This window comes from Mauremys mutica, chromosome 2 (assembly GCF_020497125.1).
Source record: "Mauremys mutica isolate MM-2020 ecotype Southern chromosome 2, ASM2049712v1, whole genome shotgun sequence".
NCBI classification, from domain to species: Eukaryota; Metazoa; Chordata; order Testudines; family Geoemydidae; genus Mauremys; species Mauremys mutica.
In genome coordinates this window covers 195,699,410-195,721,197 of record NC_059073.1, presented here as the reverse complement: position 1 = coordinate 195,721,197, position 21,788 = coordinate 195,699,410, and the positions used below count along the sequence as shown (strand labels likewise).

The 21,788-nt window shown below is 43.1% G+C and overlaps 1 protein-coding gene and 1 long non-coding RNA gene across 2 annotated transcripts in view; one reads left to right on the top strand and one right to left on the bottom strand.

Annotated features, from left to right (window-relative positions):
- Window positions 1-21,788, top strand: part of CNTNAP2 (contactin associated protein 2) — a 1,334,251-nt gene that overhangs the window by 1,114,836 nt on the left and 197,627 nt on the right. The window lies entirely within an intron of this gene.
- LOC123363822 lies at window positions 4,218-18,805 on the bottom strand. The gene is made up of 3 exons (XR_006576907.1): window positions 18,457-18,805; window positions 14,849-14,938; window positions 4,218-4,572 (listed from the first exon to the last, which is right to left on the bottom strand). It is a non-coding gene; the product is annotated as an uncharacterized LOC123363822 (long non-coding RNA).

Sequence of the window (21,788 nt, the reverse complement as noted above, 5' to 3'; positions counted from 1 at the left end):
GGCTCTGGGGTGGGGCCAGGGATGAGGGATTTGGGGTACAGGAGGGGGCTCTTGGCTGGGGGGTGGACCTGAGGGGTCTGGAGTATGGGAGCGGGCTGCTGTTGTGCGCACATCGCTCTGAGGGGCTGGGCTGGGCACGTGGCAGTGGCAGGGCTCCAGATGAGCGGGGAGCCTCATGGTAAGGGGGCCGGGAGTCTCTGGAGGGGGCAGTCAGGGAGCAGGGGGGGTTGAATGGGGCATGGAAGTCCCGGGGTCTGTTCGGGGGGGTGGATAGGGGTCAGGGCAGTCAGGGGACAGGGAGCAAGGAGGGTCCTGGGGGAGCAGTTAGGGTGTGGGGGGGTCTCTGGAGGGGGTGGTCAGGGGACAAGGAGCTGGGGGGGTTGGATGAGTCGGGAGTTCTGGGGGGACTGTCAGGAGGCAGGGGTGCGGAGAGGGGTTGGGGCAGGCAGGGAGCGGGGGTGGTTGTATGGGTCCAGAGTTCTGGGGGTCCTGTCAGGGGGAGGGGAGCGGTTGGATAGGCATGGGAGTCCAGGGGGTCTGTCTGGGTGCGGGGGTGTGGATAAGAGTTGGGGCAGTCAGGGGACAGGTAGGGGGTAGGGTCCTAGGGGGGCAGTCAGGGGACAAGGGGCAGGGAGGCTTAGATAGGGGGTGGGGTCCCAGGAGGGGGTAGTCGGGACAAGGAGTGGTGGGGGGTTGGGGGTTTTGGGGGGGGCAGTCACCAGTCCTCTGCCCTGAGCCCTGACCCCCCCACACACACCCCGGGCCCTTGCCCTGAGCCCTGTACCACCCAGCCCTCTGTTCACTCCTTCACCCCCCACCCATGACCCCAGCCCTGACTCTGGCACCCCCACACATACCCAGCCCCCCTACCCTGATACCTGCACCCCCTCACATGCCCCCAGCCCTCTGCCCTGACTCTTGCACCCTCCACATCCCCAGCCCCCCCACATCCCATGCACCCCACACATCCCCACCCCCACCCTGAGCACCAAATGGGAGCTGCCCAGGTAAGTGCCCTCACACCCAAACCTCCTGCCCCAATCCTGAGCCCCCTCCTTCATTCTAGCTCCTGGCCAGACCCTTCACCCCCAGCCCTGTGCTCAGTGCACTCCCACCCTCAGCTCAGTGCAGAGAGAGGAAGAGAATGGGCCAGAACCAGGGAGAAGGTAGCTACCCACTGTATGTGGGCAAGGCCGGGACCTCAGACTGGCAGTGGGCTGAGTGGATCCGGCAGCCGGGATCCTGGCTGGCAGGAGCCAGAGGATGGAACCCCTGAGCGGCAGTGGGCTGAGGTCCCTGCTGCCGGCCCCGCACAGCCCGCTGCCGGTCTGGGGTTCTGGCTGCCAGACCCTTCCCAGCTGGGGTCCCGGCCGCAGGCCCCATTCAGACCACTGCCGGCCTAGGTGAACAGAACCACAGACCAGCAGCAGGCTGAGCGGGCTTTAATTTTAAATGAAGCTTCTTAAACATTTTGAAAACCTTGTTTATTTTACAATACAACACTAGTTTGATATATTATATATAGACTTGTAGAGAGAGACCTTCTAAAAAACATTAAAATGTATGACCGGCACGCAAAATCTTAAATTAGAGTGAATAAATGAAGACTCGGCACACCACTTCTGAAAGGTTGCTGACCCTGGTCTAGTGGATAAAGAGTCAGAAGAACTGGGTTTTATTGCTGGTTCTGCCATTAATCAGCTATGTAACCCTGGGCAAGTCATTTCACCTGTATGTGCCTGTTTCCCTTCCTAACCCGTGCCTGTCCTGTCTATGTAGCTTGTAAGGTTTTCCAGGTAGGGATTGTCTCTTACTATGTGTTCTTACAGTTTCTAGCACAATGGAGCCCCAGTCTTGCTTGGAACCCCTTGCCACCACAGCAATACAAATAATTAACAAAATTTGACTATCATTTAGGTCAGTGTTTCTCAAACGTTTGTAATGATGACCTCTTTAACATAGCAAGCCTCTGAGTGTGACCCCTCTTTTCAATTAAAAACACTTTTTTACATACTTAACACCTTTCTTCATGCTGGAGGCAAAGCAGGGTTTGGGATGGAGGCTGACAGCTCCTGACCCCCCATGTAATAACCTTACAACCCCCTGAGGGGTCCCGACCCCCAGTTTGAGAACCCCTGATTTAGGCTGGCTGCCTCAACCCATTGACACATATTTACAACCTTAACTCATTTATTTTCTTATGAACTTACTAAGGTGTTTTTTTAAAATGTGACAGTCTTCCACATGTTTCAATAGATAGAATATATTTATCTATACTTTTCTGAAGTTCTATTTGGTATAAAGTCCTCACTAGAGTTCATCCCTGGTTTATAAGCCCCATTGATATCCCTGATGCTGTTCTTGAGGTTTCCTGGAGTCCTCTAACTCTGTGAGACTTTAAGAAGTCTAAATAAGTGTCTGTGAACATTGTAGCCTTAGGAAACTTCTCATAAATTCAAATCATGTATCTCCAAAAGAAACTCACCTGATGTTCTCAGGATAGGGAATTCCCTAACTCCTCAGAGAAGGCAACACAATACATTAAATGTGGAATTTTTAGGTCAAGTTGTTTTTTAATTGAGATGGCAAAGGTAGTTAGAAAACATCTGCCCCTTCCAAAAAAAAAAAAGTACATCTCCCATATCTGCCTGAGTCTGTGATCTCTGCTTAGCGAGCAGGAAGTGTGAATACATTCTCATGATATTTTCATCTGGAGCAAAATGTAGACCATCTAGAACTCTCCAGAGATGAAAAATGTCCCTTTGAGGACACAGAAGTTGCAAATAGTGTGCACACACTTTTGGACCCACGCTTTTGGATGCTTATCCAAAACCAAATGCCAGACCTTTTGAGGTTCACCCATCCTTTGGCACAAAATATAACTGAAGTCAATCCAGCATTTGAAAACATGTCGGGTCTTGAGTGTTGCCATAAAACTGAGGAGGAAGCTTGTGTAAAGGACAGCATAAAATTGGAATACTGAGCATGCATAGTTCTGTAGGTGTTTTTGTTTGTTTGGTTTGGGTTTTTTATTTGATATTTTCACACAGCAGGTGAAAACAGAAACCCTGTTGTTTCTGCACCATCTGTGAATAAACACTCTTACTCCTTGCACCTGTCAATGAATTTATTAAATACAGGAGTATATATCCCTGGTGTTTAGCGCTGTACTAATTCAGACTAGTTGTGAGTGAAATCTGTTTTACAATTCCTGGGAAATGTAGACAGCGGCACATGCCAGACATAGGACTGGAGTTGATGTAACTAGCTTTCAAATAGTGTAACCCTTCTGCCAGGCCGAAACGATAGCAGCAAGGGCCGGGTTCAATACATAGGGGTCCCTTCCCCACAACATAATGCAAAACCAGCTCGAGCCCCCACCCAGTGACCTGGGAAAATCTTACACACACCTCTGGGCGCCTCGAGGAGGCAATACTTCCCCTCTCGCAAGCACAGACTCTTGGTGTAGCAGAAAAGGTTTAATTACATGAGATAAACAACAAGCATTAAACTGGGAAAATACCTCAACTAGAGTTCATAGGTCAAACCGTGAGCAAAGACCCACCCCAGGAATTGGGCCGTGTCCTTCTCTCGGGGCCCTTGAGTCCAGCAACCCCCAAATCACCCACAGACCCAAAAGTCCCACAATCCAAAAGTCTCTGTCCCGGGTCAGTGCAGCCCCAGAGTTCAAGAATCTCTCTGCAGAGGTCCCCCTCCCCAGCCTGGGTAGAAAGGGGCACCTTACGTGGATTCGGGGCCAACTGCCCTGCCTCTTCGTGGGGTTCTGCTTCCACTAGTCGTCCCCGCAAACAGCTCAGCTCCGCTTGCTCTGTGGGCTGCTTCGCTCTGCCAGCTGCTCTGGTCCACCAGCTGTCCTGTGAGCCACTCCAGCCGTCCTCGCGAGCTGCTTGGCTCCACTCACCCAGTGGCTGCACAAACTGCTCCACTCCGCTCTGCCAGCTGCTCTGCTCCACGGTATTGCTTCAGGCTCCCCCACTCATAAGCACAGTACTTAGTGCTCTCAGCTCAGCAAGTCCAGCTCTTCAGTGATTTCAGCTCTTAGTGATGCCAGCTCATAGTAGGGGAGCCCCAGTGCCATTCTTATGTTCACTGCTGGGAGTGCATTCACAGTGGAAATAACAGTATTTTATTTATTTTACTGCATATGTGTATGTATGTGTGTGTGTATATATACATATATTCTCATTCTCATTCTTTCACACAGAAATCCTCCCTGAAACTTAATGAAAGCTATGAAAATGAACAAATCCAGTGTGAATTACCAAGTGGAAAGCCAGACCACATTTACCATAATACAAAGCATTAGAATTTTAATATTTTAATAATAGCAGCAATCTTACATTTTAGGATTTTATATAGTACCTTTCATGTAGACAGTCCCAGAGCTTTAATCACCACTGAAACATAGTCTCATCTGTTGTGGAACACAGTTGTCATTTAAGAGCAAAGAGTAAGACTGACTCATTGAAACTTCTTGTTGGGGATCAGAGCCTGTAGCAGAGTTAATCTCCAGGTAGTCTCATCAGCAGGGATCCAAAAAATCTCTTTGTCCTGGAAAAATGCAGAATTTGCAGTTTTACAGAGAATCTTTAGTTTGTACATTTTGTAAAAAAATAAAAACATATTTAGTAGAACCCTGTTTATTTGAGCCTCCATTATCTGGCTGTCTGTGTTAACCGAACTTGGGCTAACAGCCTGAGCCCTGGGTGAGGGGGCTCCTGCTGTCAGCCTTGGGCGGTGGGGCTCAGGCTTCAGCTGAAGCCATAGCTACTAAAGTTCAGTGTTTCATTTTAATTGTGGAAAAATGCAGATTTTCATGTTTTTATTTGAGAATTGTTTTTCTATTATGAAAAACTAGGATCCCTGCTCATCAGTACAGTTGGCCTGTGGCAGGCTGGCTGATTGGCCACACCACTTGATTGGCTGGAGGGGCCAGCAGGCCATCTCTTAAGCCAGCAGCAGCAGCAGCTCGCCAGCTGCTCAGTGTTCATGTCCACCACTGTGCCTACCCCTGCCTCAAACCCCTTCTTGCCTGTTACCCTGCTCGCTCCCATTCCTGCTCTCCTGCTTGGTCCAGGGCTCTGTCTTATGACTACTGACCCCAGCTTGAACCTCAGCTCTGGTATCTAGTTTCTGCCCTTCGGTTTGACCCTTGGCTTTGGCTCCTGACTACTGGCTCTGGCTTTGATCCTCGTCCTTGGTTCCCGATGCTTTCCGTGACCTCTAGCCCTGACACCTGCTCTGACCATTAGACTAGACCACACTCACCCTGGTCAGCTGAAACCACTGGTGAAATTTAGGTAGGAAGAATGTAATTGCATAAAATGGAATTTGAGCAGGACACTGATTCTTTCTAAAAGTATTTTGGGATCTTTAATGACCATAAGCAGCGACGACTTTTCTTTTGTATCTAAATTCTAACAAACTGACCAGGCATCACAAATTGTGCACTTTGGAAATACTGGTATGGGCCCCAGTTCAGCACTTAAGCACATTCTGTAACTTTAAGCAATTGCTTAAATCCAATTGTCTTAAATGGAAACAAAGCATGTGCTTAATTGCTGTGCTGAATTGGCACCATTAATATCACAATCATTATTTATTTGTAAAAGGGCATCACTGTATAAGGCACAAAAATATAGTTCCTGCCCACGGTGATTGTATCTGACTTGTCTTTATGTATTTTTGTCACTTTATTAATACACTGAAATGTAGTATCGTTAAGGCTACAATTTTGTCACAGAGGTCGGGGAAGTCACTGGCAGTGGGGGGACCCTCACAGCTCCCAGCTGCTGCGGATGGGGGGGGTACCCCAGAGTTCCCCGCCACTGCGGCTGGCAGGGGGGACCCCAGAGTTCCTGGCCATGGTGGGGAGGAGGACCCTGCAGCTCCTGGCCTGGCCCCCCGCAGCTCCCAGCTGCTGTGGTCAGCGGGGGACTCTGCAGCTGCAAGCCACAGGTGGTGGGGGCCTCTGGAGCTCCCAGCTGGACCCCGCAGCTGCCCAACAGCTGCCTATTTTGCCACGGATATTTTAGTAAAAGTCAGGAACCAGTCACAGGCTTCTATGAATTTTTCTTTATTGCCCATGACCTGTCCGTGACTTTTACTAAAAATATCCATGACAAAATCTTAGCCTTAAGTACCATCACCAAATTGGCTCATCTCCATTGTGGAGTTCCAAAGGAATTTACAAATTCAGATTATATTTCTTCTGCAACATGAAATGAATCTTGATGCTCATTCTCAACCTTATTTTAGTCTGGAAAAGAAAACAAATAATCACACTGCAATTCTAACTTCCCTCTTTTTCAAATGCAGTGACCTGTCAGAAATGCATCTCCTTCATCTGGCCATAACTCCAAATGAAACAGGGAATACTTGATCCAAATAAAGCACCAGACTGCTGTTCTAGGGTGTTCCTGCTGACAGTTATTTTTCTTTGTTTAATTTGAATGCAGTGATAGCTTTATTGCTCCTAACCAGGGGAAAGCACCATTTTTCTTAATTGAGTTTAGAAGATTTATTGCATTAAACACCAATAAGAAGATATACCACATTTGCAAAAATAATCTGATAGTTCATAACAGCATATAATTACTCTCTCAGTGGAAATCAATAGTATTTGTGAAAACAAATTTGCTTACAACATATGTTGCTGATACTTTCCCTTCTCTGTCAGAAAGTGTTCTTTGAAACACTGGGGTGGGAGAAAGGGAACTTTGTTCTAAGATATTCTGCACTCTGTATGAAGCTCTTTGCACTGCACAATTGGCAAGGTGAATTATGGTGGTTTTGTGTTCCTTGGAAAATCAGGCAAAGGCCATTACTGGAGGCAGGTTACCAAATCCAACGGACTACTCTATTAGTCTAATCTGGTATGGTATGGTAAATCCTATGATCCTAGAACAGTCTTTCTGATAATAAGGTAATTGTATTTAATGTCTCATTTGTATTCATATTCACTAATGAGTCTTGTTTATAACAGCACTTCTGAGGATGCTCCAAAATGATTGTCCGCCCAAGAAAAATGTGATGGGTGTAGCACAGTTAAAGTCTATCCTAAGCAAAATTAATAGCATCAAATTATACTAACGCATCTTTCCTAGAATGGGTTGATTGTGACACATCAACCAATGGGTTTAACATTTTTTAGATTTTTTGTGCTTTCAATCTCCACATTGGCTTTGCATTGCAACTGGGGTAAGATGTAAGTGCCTATTTACAAGACTAGGTTTGTTTGTATTCCTGAGCTTCCCCCTTTCATCCCCTTCAGTGGGCTTGACCGAATATGACTGGCATCTTTTGAAAACAATCCCACTATGGTAATTTGAAAGGCAGATGCAAACTATCACTTATGATCTCTACGGCCAACTGATCAGTTTCAACTTTTTCTTTAACTCTGCTCACCTTGGAAGAAACCTAATGTACCTTATGTGGGTGGATAAGAGCCAAAAGAAATTTAAATACCGCATATGTGATGCAGAAGCAGAAGTTAGAGTCTGCACAAAGAGGTACAGTGCACCCTCAAGCAAGCCACAGGAAAGATCTCTGTAGTAGCCCTCGAGTTCAGTGTGCACGGAGGAATGTGGGCATGCCAGGAGCATGCTATAACCTGGACTCATATAGCCACAAATTTAGAGATGCAGTGGGCCATGTCTGTTATTCCTCCTGTAGCCAGCACTAGCCCAACAGTCTGCTAACAAACCTTGCTTGCAGTTTGAAGAGGGAGATTCTGTTTCCCTGACTCCCTTGTTGTTTCTGGGAGCAAAAACCCTTTTGATTCGTGATTCAGTCATGTGTGCAGGGCTGAGCTGCTTGGAAGAGGATTATGATGTGCACTACATATGCGTGCATGTGTCTGTAAAATCTCTATTATATACAGCTACTCTATACAGTATGATGTGGAATAAAGGTTTTATAACTATCCGTCTAGGATGAGCACATTACTCATGAGTGGCGAAGCAAGGCATACTTTATAGAAATTCATTTGCCTGCTTCATAACCTATATATTATGTTCTGGTCACATAAGTGCATCATGATTAATGGGTACAGTTTATGCAGCTCATTGGCTATGCTTAGTTGAGTTTAAATATTCATCTGTTTGTTTGTTTTGTTTTTGTTATGATGAAGTTTGGGTTTCTTTCCACTTTGCTTCCCTCCTTGAGATCCTTCCATTTAAGCAATTGGAAAGACTTGATAGAGGGTGACATAATCAGTGACACCTGAGTGGACATGTCCAGATTACAGAAGAATCAAGGGCAGATAATGAGAGCCATTCAGTGAAAATAAGAATAATTGAATATATATTTTGCAAAAACAAACACATTGTTCTGTTTTGTGTTTTTCCCCCTTCAGTATTGAAGTCCTTTGGCTTGACAACTGGTGCCTGGAATTTGCTTAATGTGTCACAGTTCTGCCCAGTAGTAAATGAAACAAGGTTCCTCAGACTTCACAAGCTGCCTTTCTCTCGCATATGGTGTTGCCTCTCTGTAGCAGAGCTCTGATGGGTTTTAAAGCTGCCCTCTCACCTGCCCGCCAAGCCCATAAGAAAAGATTAGTAGCATTAATACTTGAAAGGGTTGAATCAATTACTCTGAAGGACTTGGCAAAGTAACTCTCTCTCTCGTGTTAATAACAAACTTGGCATAATCACATAATGAAATTTAAAATTGGTCTGTGGAATGCAATTTTAAACTTAATTGATCGAAAGACAGGTTTATGAAGCTCCTGTTTTTAAAGCTGTTAACATATTTAAACATTATTGCTTTTGTGCACATGCTTAATTGCCATGCTCAGCAGTAAACAATGCAATATTGTTGCCATCATAATAAAATGCTTTCAGCCCAAAGAATGACCACACTCTCTAATGTTAATTCTAATGTGTGATAGTTTGATTTCCCATTATGAGCGAAAACAATAGCACCATCTTCCTCACAGGCTTTTGGGGAGCAAACCTTTCTGAGAATTATAGTGAGATGCTTGTGTGAGTTTATGAAAATCTGATGTGCTTGGCAGCCAACCTAATACTTAATTATGTGACAAGCAATTCCATAGTAAAGGCATAATGCACCCCCTGCAGCTTCAGAGATAGGGGAGGGTTTTTTTCTGGGCAAGTGGGAAAGAGCTCTCTGAGGTATCTTTAAGGGTCTCCCCCATCCTTGTAGGAGCTCAGCTTCCTTGTGGGCTTGGGATGGAGGAAGGTAGCTGAGACAGTGAGGGCATCCTAGCAGACTGACTGGTCCGAGGAGCACAGTAGAAGCCCACTGGCTTCTACACGCTCAAGGGGAGAGCACATAAACCTTTTCCCTCTGGCCACGGAGCCTTTACACACCCAGAACAGCTCCCAGCCTTGGGGTTAGAGTAGAACTGGATGTTTGTGCCATGCTATGGGCATCATGCTTAGTCACCTTTTGGAGGCTGGGAAGGTTAGGAGGTAATGTTCAACCTGTCATAATTTGTCAGGTATCTAGTATAGGTATGGGGGCAGGGGGTGTCTGGTTCCCCAATAAACTAGAATTTGAAGTGGAGCTAGGGGAAGGCATCCATAAAGAAGCTGGAAAGTGGGGTTGGGGTGTCTAATGTTTGGTACAGCAGACGTTAGACAACCTCTTAACCAGGCTACAAAGGGAGAGTGATGAGGTCCCAGTTACAGGCTGGAACTGGTTGTTGAGGCTTACAGCAGCACTTCACCAGGTGGAACAGATTATGGAAGGAAGTGTGACCTGCAGTGGATGGCTTATTGTTGGATAGTTCCCAGAGTAATTAAATTAATAAAGTTATGGTCTAGTGAAACCACATCCCTTGTGTCTTGTCTTGTCTTGTGTGCCAGGGACAATCTATTGCACAATACTGCTTAGCACAGTTCAGAATTGTTTGAATGAGGGAAAGAAAGGAAAGGGGAAATCAACAGATTTACCAAAGAAGTGGGGAAATTTCTTTACTTTGTTGCTCTACTAACATATGGGCTATTCAGTCAGTCTCATTATGTGCAGTTCATAATTTAAAGTATTTTAAGATGTGCACTCTTTTGTTGTTTCTTTAGTAACCTTATGTGAGCATACAACTTATCATGCTTTACCAACAATAATGAAAATTACTTTCTTGGCTCTAACTTATTTCATTACTTAACATATTTCATTGTGTCTATCTTTTTTTCTATTTATAAATTGCAAGAAATTTATTGCATATTTGAAGTTCTTTGTGGAATAATTTTGTGAATAATTAGTTTTCTTTATCTAGTTTGTTGAGAATCTTCTAAATTTATCCCTGACTAGATGGCTGAACTCTTGGAATCAGGCTTTTGCTATAAATAATCAAATTTCAAGATCAAAATTCACTTTCCATGAATATTCACTGATTCTGCTAATTCTTACATTGCTGATATCTAATAGCATTCAAAAAATGTGAATATTCAAAAGGACAGTCCAAGGACAAAGGACAAGTACTTCTGACATTATTTGCATGAATACTTGTACAAATTTTCTGACATACAGTAGGGATGACCACAGGTGTTAAAAAATTGGGATATCAAAAATTGTGAAATTTAAAAAAAAATAAAATTTGAGGTTCTTTTTATTTGTCTTCCAGTTTTTGAGTCTCTAGATTTCATGTTTTCATCTGCAACCATAAGGGCTAGAAACATACTTTATTTTTTAATGAAAGATGACATTCTTATATAATTACTTCAAACTAGAAGCTGGGTTTTCAAGTACTATGAGACTTGGCAACTCTGGATGTATTTGCTTAGCTCTACTTAAACTGGTACATAGAATATCAAGGTTGGAAGAGACCTCAGGAGATCATCTAATCCAACCTCCTGCTCAAAGTAGGACCAACCCACAGATAGATCAGATTTTTGCCCCAGTTCCCTAAATGGCCCACTCAAGGATTGAACTCACAGCCTTGGGTTTAGCAGGCCAATGCTCAAACCACTGAGCTATCCCTCCCCTCCCAAAACAGAAAGAGATACTATTTTTATCTATCTAATCCAAAGGTTCCGAAACTGTGGCCCATGAATACTGGTGGTTCACATAAAACTGCCTGGTCACATGATACTGGCTGTCCTGCTTGTTTCATAAGAAGAACATAAGAATGGCCGTACTGGGTCAGACCAAAGGTCCATCTACCCCAGTATCCTGTCTACCGACAGTGGCCAATGCCAGGTGCCCCAGAGGAAGTGAACCCAACAGGTAATGATCAACTGATCTCTCTCCTGCCATCCATCTCCACCCTCTGACAAACAGAGGCTAGGGACACCTTTCCTTACCCACCCTGCCTAATATCCATTAACAGACTTAACCTCCATGAATTTATCCAGTTCTCTTTTAAATGCTGTTATATTCCTAGCCTTCACAACCTCCTCAGGCAAGGAGATCCACAAATTGACTGTGCGCTGTGTGAAGAACTTCCTTTTATTTGTTTTAAATCTGCTGCCCATTAATTTCATTTGGTGGCCCCTAGTTCTTGTATTATGGGAACAAGTAAATAACTTTTCCTTATTCACTTTCTCCACACCACTCATGATTTTATATACCTCTATCATATCCCCCCTTAGTCTCCTCCTTTACAAGCTGAAAAGTCTTAGCCGCTTTAATCTCTCCTCATATGGGACTCGTTCCAAACCCCTAATCATTTTAGTTGCCCTTCTCTGAACCTTTTCTAATGCCAGTATATCTTTTTTGAAATGAGGAGACCACATCTGTACGTAATTTTCAAGATGTGGACATACCATGGATTTATACAAGGGCAATAAGATACTCCCCGTCTTATTTTCTATCCCCTTTTTAATGATTACTAATATCCTGTTTGCTTTTTTGACCGCCGCTGCACACTGTGTGGACGTCTTCAGACAACTATCCACAATGACTCCAAGATCTTTTTCCTGATTCATTGTAGCTAAATTAGTCCCCATCATATTGTATGTATAGTTGGGGTTATTTCTTCCAATGTGCATTACTTTACATTTATTCACGTTAAATTTAATTTGCCATTTTGTTGCCCAATCACTTAGTTTTGTGAGATCTGTTTGAAGTTCTTCACAGTCTGCTTTGATCTTAACTATCTTGAGCAGTTTAGTATCATCTGCAAACTTTGCCACCTCACTGTTTACCCTTTTCACCAGATCATTTATGAATAAGTTGAATAGGATTGGTCCGAGGACTGACCCTTGGGGAACACCACTAGTTACACTCTCCATTCTGAGAATTTACCATTAATTCCTACCCTTTGTTCCCTGTCTTTTAACCAGTTCTCAATCCATGAAAGGACCTTCCCTCTTATCCCATGACAACTTAATTTACATAAGAGCCTTTGGTGAGGGACCTTGTCAAAGGCTTTCTGGAAATCTAAATACACTATATGTTCACTGGATTCCCCTTGTCCACATGTTTGTTGACCCCTTCAAAGAACTCTAATAGATTAGTAAGACACAATTTCCCTTTACAGAAACCATGTTGACTTTTGCCCAACAATTTATTCTTTACTATTGTTCCAACTAATTTGCCCGGTATTGACATTAGACTTACTGGTCTGTAATTGCTGGGATCACCTCTAGAGCCTTTTTTAAATATTGGCATTACATTATCTATCTTCCAGTCATTGGGTACAGAAGCTGATTTAAAGGACAGGTTACAAACCATAGTTAGTAGTTCCGCAACTTCACATTTGAGTTCTTTCAGAACTCTTGGGTGAATGCCATCTGGTCCTGGTGACTTGTTACTCTTAAGTTTATCAATTAATTCCAAAATCTCCTCTAGTGACACCTCAATCTGTGACAATTCCTCTGATTTGTCACCTACAAAAGCCAGCTCAGGTTTGAGAATCTCTCTAACGGCCTCAGCCGTGAAAACTGAAGCAAAGAATCCACTTAGTTTCTCCGCAATGACTTTATCGTCTTTAGGCGCTCCTTTTGTATCTTGATCATCCAGGGTCCCCACTGGTTGTTTAGCAGGCTTCTGCTTCTGATGTACGTATTACCTTTTGTGTTTTTGGCTAGCTGTTCTTCAAACTCCTCTTTGGCTTTTCTTATTGCATTTTTACACTTAATTAGGCAGTGTTTATGTTCCTTTCTATTTACCTAACTAGGATTTGACTTCCACTTTTTAAATGATGCCTTTTGGACCTTTCATCCTCCTCAACAGTGCAGGTGCTGTCTGACCGGAGGTGGGACAATTCTACAGTGTCCCGGAAAGCCTCATCAGCATACCGCTCTGCCTCCCTTAGCTCCTCCAGTTCCACCACTCTGGCCTCCAAAGCCCGTACGCAGTCTTCGAGGACCAGGAGCTCCTTACACCAAATGCACACATACACCACCTGCCCACAGGACAGGTAATCATACATGCTTCACTCAGCGCAATAAACTGGGTAGCTCCCACTCTGCTGCTGGGCTTCTGCCTGCATTCTCTGCTACAGCTACCTAGTTAATGAAAGGGTATTGTTTAAATCAAGAAGTTTTGAATATAGTTTAGTTTACAGGTTTTAAAGAACAGCAAGTGAACCTTGCCCCCTTCCCAGTCCCATTTCAAACTCCCTTGCGAAACTCCCTGTTAGCAGCCCTGGTCGCAAAGTTTCCACCTACTACATTGCATTTAAAAAGCTAAAAGCTCATGAATACTTTCCTCATTGTATTTTTTCATGTAGTCAATTGCTTTTGTTTCCACAACAATTTTACATGATCACAAATCGTGGGAAAGCTGGTTAGCACATGTCTATGAGTCCTGGTCTCTGTTAAGCCCTGATCTAATTCCTCTAAAACAAACAATTAATCTCTGGGAAGAATTTCTGCAGGTATTTAACCCGGCAGCACTGCCCGGCCGTTTAGATAGGAAACAAAGAAAAATACTGTATCCAGTGGAAACTGTCAGAAGAAATAAGGGATGTAAAATGTAGTGTCCTAAAATGGGGCATTTCACCAGTACGTATGAATTATTACCACCAGCCCTCCCTTAAAAAATAGAGTGGGAGCTTTTCGGCTCCAATTCAGGATAGCACATAAGCATGTGCTCGAGCCCATCTTTTTTCAGGTTGTCATGTAAGCATGTACTTAACAGAAGCATATACTAAGTCCCACTGACTTCAGTGGGCCACATCTGAAGCATTAGTTCATCACTGACTCCAAGGGCATAATGCCACATACTGATTCATCAACCCCACTTCCAACAGCACTGGGCATTTCTGGGAGGGACCCGGCTCAAGTCTTGAGCCAATCTACCTTTGCTTATTAGCTTCTGGGCACTGATAAGATCACAGCACCAGGTGATGTTGCTACAGAACTCTTTCATTCTGTTACTGCAGCACTGGTTTTGAGACATGACAGTGCCAGTTACTTATGTATGCAATTGTAAGTCCTTTCCATGAGACACTGTGGGAATGATATATTTTAATAGCATTAGCTTATTCTACAACATATTGAAAATAGCATGGCTTTTATAGTAAATTTAATTTTCAGCTGAGTTTTACAGTCAGCTGAGTTGGAATAAATCTATATTATTTAGTCTACAAAGCAGTGGCCACTCAGCACATTCAGTAATCCAGTACATTTAATTTTATGGGCAAATCCTTTACCCTGCACCAAGCCTGAGGAGAGGGTTTTGTTCAGGGAAAGGAGTGAGGATCCTGAGCAGGTTAGAGAAAGGACAGAACCTTCCTTACCTTCTTGTGACACTATTCTGTGGTGATTTACAAAGTGTTGGTCAGTGAATGTGCATACTCATGAATCTTCCTAGCACTGCCTACAAAACCACTCTTAGCAGAGATGTGAAAAGAGCTTTGGAAGAGCAGGGTGCCTCCTTCATTCATTCCAGGTAACATACCCATCTTAAAGCTCACCAGTTTCAATGCGTCCAAGTTCCTCTGCTCTCATGCAATGGTGAATCAGGATTTGCACCAGCTGTCAAATTCCTGTGTCCTTGGCATATCCTAATAACAAGAACCCAGATCAAATATTTAATATAGTTAATGCTTTTGCCAGGTTCATGGCTTCTTTTTTCCCTTTTGGGAATATGGCCGGTGTGTCTCATTTTTTCCTCCATTGCTGATAGCATAATTTACCCGGTATTATTCATTCTGCTGAGGAGTCAAAACAGACAAAGCACTGAGAATGGCTACAATTTCAAATAGATAAAAATAAAACTTCAGATAGATTAAGCAACATTTAAAATCCCATTAAAGGTTTCAGGGCAATCCTGCAAGTGACACTGAGGATGGAGGTGGAAGATATTGGGATTACACATGTATAAGAAAGGGCAGAATTTCTGCTGTCTCCATTCCTGGTGTTGAGGAAAGAAGGCTGTTTCATTCTCAGAACCCAGTTATAGGCCTGGCATTTTGGGGGGAGTTTGTCTTTTTGCTCTTAAGCACATAAACTGTGCATGTTTGGCATGGGACTCCTTGAGAAAATAAACTCCACACTGCCATTTTGCAAAGTCACTTTTCAGAGCACCAACAGCTCTTTAAATCTTTTCTCAGATGCTAATGCAAATTGGACAAGACAAAATCATGTTCTAATGTGCCTTGTAGGACACATCCCCCGCAGCACTTCAATGAAATGTGTCTGACGCTAGGCAGTGTGCATTGTGTGAGGTAAAAAATACATATTTTTAATGACAGAAAGACCCAGTTCAACTTGCACATGAGCTTTATGTAACGTCGCATGGAAGTAAATTATTCATTCGACATGCAGTGTTCTGGGTAGTTCCGAAAACATTTGGGGAACACTAAACTGGACATTCTTATTTCTTCATGAACAGCTGAAGTAAATAATTTTACTCAGACAAGGTTTTTTTTATTTAAATTTCTGGTATAGCAGTGGGTATTCTCAACCAAAAACATGGGGCTCAGTTGTGATCTGGGGACACAGAAGTAAATCCCCTTACCAAGTGTTCCCCTGGGGCAGGGACATGGGAGGGCAAATCTTGGCAGGCTTACACTGCCTCTCCCTCCCCTGTGCAGCCTACAGCAAATGAGCAGATTGGAGGAAGGAGGGAGTTTTGGCTGGAGTCCTCTATTATCTGGTTATTCTGCACTTTGGAACAGCGCCATATGAAGCTATGTGAAGTAATCCTTGGGACTGCTTTAATTTAGCCACTGACTGCACCAGCCTCTATATTAGCCCAGAATTCAGGAGGCATAAAGGGAGTATACAGAGAGCTTTACCCTCTCAAATCCTGGCCTGTGCCCTGATCGGGAGGTGCAGCTCAGAATCTGGCCCATGGTTTACCAATTTTTGAAATGGCCTTGTTGGAGGAAAGTAAGGATTTTTTCACCTTATATTTTGTAACATGATTGCAGCTCTAAATAAAAAATCAAATGCCACAGTACATTCTGCTCACAAATTTAATCTATTACTGTAATGACTCGTCATATTTAATCACTTGATGCACATTGTTACTCATTTAAAAAGTTGTATCACATTTTCAGATATTCATTTGGAAGGATTTGTGCTGTACAAAGAGGATTTAAGCATCCTTTTGGGCAGCAGATTTATTCTTCTAGGAGGTGCTAATTTAGTGGATTCTCTGGCCTTTGTACATTTTCCCCCTCAATTATTTCTTGGCTGGTAATGGTGAGCTCTGAGCAAAATAGACACATGGGCAGTTTCCAAATTCTAGACAGTGTACATTTAATGCCCGTTATAAATTTCTCCTAAGTAGCTGTAGGAGCACCTTTAAAAAGGGATTTCTAATTAATCTTGGAAGCATTATACTGTATTTAGTCGGGGGAGGGGTTGGTTTTTTCCGTACCGGCTAATTGCCCTAGCAATGGGTACAAATCTGTGTTCTTACAGTGCTGAGAAACAGACAAATTTAGATTTCAGTTGGGCTACCTTTGAGCTTTAGTAAAAGCTGCATGAAGTGCTACCATAACAAAAAACTGGGGATTATAGTTACAGTATGTGAGACGTTGCATCACGAACATATACTCTGCATAGTCGTGTGTATGTATCCATCTATCACAAAAATTCTCCCCGTTCTCACCCATTCCCTCTCTTTTTGTCTAATTAAGAAAACAACTCTATTGCTGCTGTTCCCAGCATCGGCGCTTTGGCCACTGCGGGGGACGTAGAGCAGACCAGCTGAGGGCAGCATGTGTAGCTGCACTGTTTGCACATCACTAGGGCTGGGGCTGTTGCTTAGTTTACAATATCTGGGCTAAAATCTGAGCTCCTTACTGAGGAACACACCCACTGATTTCAATGGGTTTAGGATTGGGCTTCTCCTCCTTCCGCCTCCTCCTTTTCTAATCATGACTACATTGTACTGAGCTGTATACATCTGTGGGTTCAGATCCAAGCCTTTCCTTGGTGTTGACAATGGAAATTGACATTTCACACAACACCAGGGAGAGCCTGGCATTCATCGTAGCATCAGAACTCATTATAGACCTGTCTCATCAGTCATTTCGTGCCTATATGGGGTCTGATTGTTTTCTAATTAAAGTCAGTGGGAATTTTTGTACTATTGGCAATAGTAGGAGCATGATCAGGCCCTTCATGCTATTTTTAAAATCATGTTATTTATGAATATGAGTAAACTGAACACTGCACTCCTGTCTCTGCCTGTCACCATTCATTATGTGTAGCATCCACAAACTCTGCCAGGGCAGAGAGAAGAATAGCTAGTATAATAAGCGTTGCCAACTGCACTTAGGTCTGTTGTATCTATCTGTCTCTCTAAGAGATTGTGTTTCTATATAAAAGGCAATTCTGTTCCGAAAAGTCATTATGTAATAAATTAAGAATGGCATCTTATATTCAGTAGTTGTTGCTCCAAGTGTGTATTCAAAGACACCAGTTAACCTTCGGGACAGAACAGAGGTTTTTTATTGTTATTACATTGTTGGCCCCATTGCAACCACACAGATATGAGAGAGTGAACCTGGTTCTTTTGTAGCTCATTCATCAACAGTTGCTGACTAACTTTCAGTGTCCTGGCCTTCTCTGATGAATGTAGGGCTGCTCTTTAATAATTTATGAATACTGTATGTTGACCCAGTTATTGGGATGTTTACTGTATGACTATACTGGATAAAATCAACAGGGCTGTTGGGAAACAATCAGGAGGAAACAACAATGACTTCAGATAAGACAGCCCTCAGCGATCTCTTGAGAGCCATTGGCCCTTTGGAGATTGGCCTAGCTCCCATTAAGCCTACCAGACTGGACAGCAAGGCAAAAACCCCAGGAACTGAGAGGACAAAAGAAATCGGGCTGGAAAATAATTACTCTAGTGGGAGGAAGCTTTTCTGAGAAGCTGTTCAGGCTGACACTCTCAGGCTGATGTTGGGGATGCCTGAGGAAGCTTGGCCTACCTGGATCACCGTCAGAGGATGGAAGGGTTTTAGGTAAGACTGGCATGTACATAGTGTTTTGTTGTTTAAAAATCCTTTTTCTCTTACGTTGTGCTTTATTTCTGCTGCTAAAGTTAAACAATACTTACAGTTACTAAACAGCCTCCTTAAATGACTTTGCCACTGGTCACAGACTCCCAAAATGAAGAATCACAAGTGCTGAACCCAGTCATACCTGCTGGGTAAGCACAGCTGATACACAGGGACGTGTAGCCTCAGGCCTACTCCGAGAGTGGGAGAATTATGTGATTCCACCCCAGGAGAGGTAAAGGCTCAAGGCCTGACACCTGAAGAGGCCGCAGAGATACCAGGAAGGGGACAGAGCTGCGCCTAAACCTGTAACAGTAACACCCACAGTCTTCATGTATGTCCTTTATTACACCTGCGCAACTCCAAAAGTTGGGTAGCATGGGTGTAACTGACATCAGCATTCAGTCAACAGAATCTTTATTGCTGGTAATGAAGTTTGGGCCAGAAAGAACACAGCTTGATGTTCTGTTCCCCTGCGTTTGCAGGGGCAGCAGGTAACGGAAATAACTGTCTTTAATAAATAAACCATTCCATTTGATCTGGAAATAACTGTGATGCAATAAATGTGGAGCCCAGCAATGCCGTTTTTTGAAAGTTGCTTTTCAGAATAGAATTGCACTTTAAGGAAAATACTGGAGTAATATAAAAACTGTTACATTTAATTAGAAGATAGAATAAATCACTAAAACATACAATTTTTAAAAGATTAGTTAATAATTAATAATTAAACTTATTGGGAGCCTGATGATATGGGCCCTGAACTACTGTCTGCTTTTGATTTGAAATCAAGAAGAAGTTGAAGTCTCAGCATATTCCCTTTGTGTAGGACTGATTGGTTCAGGTTCAGGTGCATGTTAATTAGCTCTAGATTAAGTTGTGACCAATTTCTGCTGGCTATTCAGTGATCTATGTGAAAGAGTTTGGTGGTTTCAGTCCAGTTCCTAGCAAACAGGTATCTGCATCACAAAAAATGACTCCTTTGCCGGCACTGTCAGTAGAGATGTCAAGGCCTGGAAGAACCACGGAGGCTGAACTACCCTCCTGCCACTAGAAACAGTCCCTCTAAGTCAGGGTTTGTGTCACAATGACAGAACAGCGTAGGGAAGCTTACACTTCTATTGCTTATGCTGTATCTGTTCTGTGGGCTAAACAGACGACTTCATATTGTCCAGGACTTCAGTGCTACTGTCTCTCGCTGCTCTTTTAAAAAAAATTCTCTGCAGGGTTGAAGGTCTCAATTCCCAAAATGTTCATGTAATTCAGGGTATTTATTTTCTCTTAAGTGAAAACATACTCAGGCTACATACTGTTTGACCTCCCAGAAGAACTGTAAATGTGTTTCCACTTGGGGTTAAAATCATTGTGGGTTGCTGAAGGGCACACTGCAGCTACCTGAACCATACCTAATCTGGACAAATTGCAAAGGAGCCACATATTACAACAGTGTCAATCAAATAACCTTTACAGTCTCTCGCGAAAGGTTAAAACGAGACCCTTATGGAATTAAAGGGTCTAAAGCTCTAAAAATTGTCCTTTGGGGGGAAGAACAACCCTTATTTCATTTTAAAAGATCTAGCTTTATTGCTTTTCATGGAAATTTTATGTTTATTAACTCAGTGGTGTTGGGTTTCTTTTTGTTTAATTTTTTTCTGGTTTGCATAGCAGGGAACTAAAGCTATCGCAAAGAGAGGCTAGTCTATTTTTTCAGTTTGAGAACCACTGGTGTATTGTACAGGTTAGTTTACTTATAAAGGCAGCAGTAATCACAGCCACAATACAAACATAATTTAAAGTTAGTATTGTCATAAACAGATAGTTAAGGGTTAAGGTCTGTTTTACCTGTAAAGGGTTAACATGCAGTACCTGGTGACCACCTGACCAGAGGACCAATCAGAGATGAGATAATTTCAAATCTCTGAGGAGGGAAGCCTTTGTCTGTGTTCTTTGTTAGGGCTCTCTTTGGATCTAAGAGAGGACAGTCATGTCTCCAAGTTCTCCTGGAGTAGTTTCTACTATTTAATAGTGAGTATTAATTAGAAAGGCGAATTAGTCTTATGAGTTGATTTCTACATTTGCAATTGTGTGTTTGCTAAAGGAAATTCTCAGTAAAAGCAATATCAGCAAACAGGAATAAAGAAAGGGGGGAGGGGGAATTCTCTCCAGAGATTGATAAATTTAGACCCTGTATTGTTCTATCTTGGATTACAGAGACAAGTTACTTTCTTTTTATTCTTAATAAATTCTTTTCTGTTAAGGACTTGTTTGGTCTTTCCTTGGGTGGATTCTCAGGGAAAGAGAAGGGGGAGGTATCCCTCTGTAGTTAGATCCCGGTATCTCTCCTAGGAAAAGGGAGGGGGGAGGAAGCAGGGGGAATGGTTTATTTCTCCTGGGTGTAAGAACTCCATGGATTTGGGGCTCTTGGAATCCCCTAGGATTTTGGGGAAGGACTGTGTCTCAATCCACATATCTGATTGAGTGGTGGCAGCTTACTAGATCTAAACTAGGATTTTAGTTTAGAGGGAAACCAAGTCAGGTCCCCACATTGGAGCCCAACAGCTCCAAGTGGGGGTGAGACCTATGACATGGTGGGCAGCGGTGAGGATTTTTTCTGAACCAGAGAGCCATTGCTATTCTCTTCTCCTAAAGCAGGACTGCAGGTTAGGAGGGAGAGATACCCCGAAGGCAAACAGACAAGGTTTTCTAACTGGCTTTGTTAGAAGGAGTTTTTTTCAGCTGGGCTAAGCTGAAGGGAGCTACTCTCTTCTTCTAGAGCAGGAAAGCAACCTGAGAGAAGAGGGAGTTTACAAGTATTCAGTTTCTAATTGGTATTGTTAGAAGGAATCTTCAGCCAGGTTGGCTGGAGGGAATTAAATTTTCCAGCAGGCTTTGTTGGAAGCAGTTTTTCTTTCGGGTTGCTTGGACAGGCAGCTTGAGGAAAAGGGAGTTTTAAAGCAGTTTTTCAGGGTTAGAAGGAATCTTCAGCAAGTTTGGCTGGAGGGAATTAGTTTTTCTAACCAGGCTTTTGTTACAAGAAACACCCTGCTGAGAGGGTACTTAGCAATTGCAAAAGAGAGTTGCAAAACCGGTTTTCTACCTTCTTGGAAGCCAGGAGGGGGAGATTGTTTTTTTTTTTTTGGAAACAAATTTTCAGCTGGGTTTAGCTGAGGAAGATAAGGTTTTCTAACGGGCTGTGTTAGAAAGGAATTTTTTTTTCTTCTTTTCTTTTTTCTCCTTTTTCTTTCTGTCCGCTTAAAAACAGCTAGGGAAGAGGTGTAAGTTTTTCTAAAAGGCTTTGTTAGAAGGACCCCTACTGTGAGGTACTTAAAAATTGCTAAAGGCAAGTTACCAAACCAGATTTTCTAGTTTCTTGTAAGCCAGCAAACAAGCAAAC